The following is a 2,226-nucleotide window of genomic DNA, read 5'->3' as shown; positions in this document are numbered from 1 at the left end:
TTATTATTCATGCTAGAATTGTATTAACCGGAAACTTAGTATATGTGTGAATAGATAGACAAACAAAGTGTCACTAGTATGCCTCTACTTGACTAGCTCGTTGAAGCAAAGATGGTTGAGTTTCCTAGCCACAGACATGAGTTGTCATTTGATTAACAGGATCACATCATTAGGGAATGATGTGATTGACTTGACCCATCCGTTAGCTTAGCATGATGATCGTTTAGTTTGTTGCTATTGCTTTCTTCATGACTTATACATGTTCCTATGACTATGAGATTATGCAACTCCCAAATACCGGAGGAACACTTTGTGTGCTACCAAACGTCACAACATAACTGGGTGATTATAAAGGTGCTCTACAGGTGTCTCCAATGGTACTTGTTGAGTTGGCATAGATCAAGAATAGGATTTGTCACTCCGATTGTCGGAGAGGTATCTCTGGGCCCTCTCGGTAATGCACATCACTATAAGCCTTGCAAGTAATGTGACTAATGACTTAGTTGCAGGATGTTGCATTATGGAACGAGTAAAGAGACTTGCCGGTAACGAGATTGAACTAGGTATTGAGATACCGACGATCGAATCTCAGGCAAGTAACATACCGATGACAAAGGGAACAACGCATGTTGTTATGCGGTTTGACCGATAAGGATCTTCGTAGAATATGTAGGAACCAATATGAGCATCCAAGTTCTGCTATTTGTTATTGATCGGAGATGTGTCTCGGTCATGTCTACATAGTTCTCGAACCCATAGGGTCTGCACGCTTAAAGTTCTGTGATGATCAGTGATACGTCTCCAATGTATCTATATTTTTTGATTGTTCCACACTATATTATATTCTGTTTTGGACAATATTGGGCTTTATTATACACTTTTATATTATTTTTTGGACTAACCTATTGATGTCTACTACACAACCTTCTTCTTTTAGAAGTTGTTGGGCCTCCAAGTGTAGAGGTTTGTAGTACAGTAGCAAATTTCCCTCAAGTGGACGACCTAAGGTTTATCAATCCATAGGAGGCGTAGGATGAATATGGTCTCTCTCAAGCAACCCTGCAACCAAATAACAAAGAGTCTCTTGTGTCCCCAACACACCCAATACAATGGTAAATTGTATAGGTGCACTAGTTCGGTGAAGAGATGGTGATACAAGTGGTATATGGATAGTAGATAAAGGTTTTTGTAATCTGAAAATATAGAAAACAGCAATGTAACTAATGATAAAAGTGGGCCTAAACGATATTGCAATGGGTTGAAACAAGGCCTAGGGTTCATACTTTCACTAGTGCAAGTCCCTCAACGTGGTTGGATCACATAACTATCCCTCAACATGCAACAAAGAGTCACTCCAAAGTGACTAATAGCGGAGAACAAATGAAGAGATTATGGTAGGGTACGAAACCAGCTCAAAGTTATTCTTTCCAATCAATCCGTTGGGCTATTCCTATAAGTGTCACAAACTGCCCTAGAGTTCGTACTAGAATAACACCTTAAGACACAAATCAACCAAAACCCTAATGTCACCTAGATACTCCAATGTCAGCTCAAGTATCCGTGGGTATGATTATAAGATATGCATCACACAATCTCAGATTCATCTATTCAACCAACACATGGAACCTCAAAGAGCGCCCCAAAGTTTCTACTGGAGAATCATGACGAAAACATGTGCCAACCCCTATGCATAGGTTCATGGGCGGAACCCGCAAGTTGATCACCAAAATATACATCAAGTGAATCACGTGGTATCCCATTGTCACCACAGATACGCACGGCAAGACATCCATCAAGTGTTCTCAAATCTTTAAAGACTCAATCCGATAAGGTAACTTCAAAGGGGAAACTCAATCCATTACAAGAGAGTAGAGGGGGGAAGAAATGTCATACGATCCAAATATAATAGCAAAGCTCGCGATACATCAAGATCGTATCACCTCAAGAACACGAGAGAGAGAGAGAGATCAAACACATAGCTACTGGTACATACCCTTAGCCCCGAGGGAGAACTACTCCCTCCTCGTCATGGAGAGCACCGGGATGATGAAGATGGACACCGGAGAGGGATTGCCCCCTCCGGCAGGGTGCCGGAACGGGTCTAGATTCGCTTTCGAAGGCTACAGAGGCTTCTGGCGGCGGAACTCCCGATCTATTGTGCTCCCCGATCATTTTAGGGCATATGGATATATAGGCAGAAGAAGTACGACAGGGGAGCCACGAGGG

This window comes from Triticum aestivum, chromosome 5A, assembly GCF_018294505.1.
Source record: "Triticum aestivum cultivar Chinese Spring chromosome 5A, IWGSC CS RefSeq v2.1, whole genome shotgun sequence".
NCBI classification, from domain to species: Eukaryota; Viridiplantae; Streptophyta; class Magnoliopsida; order Poales; family Poaceae; genus Triticum; species Triticum aestivum.
Note: the sequence above shows the minus strand (reverse complement) of the source record.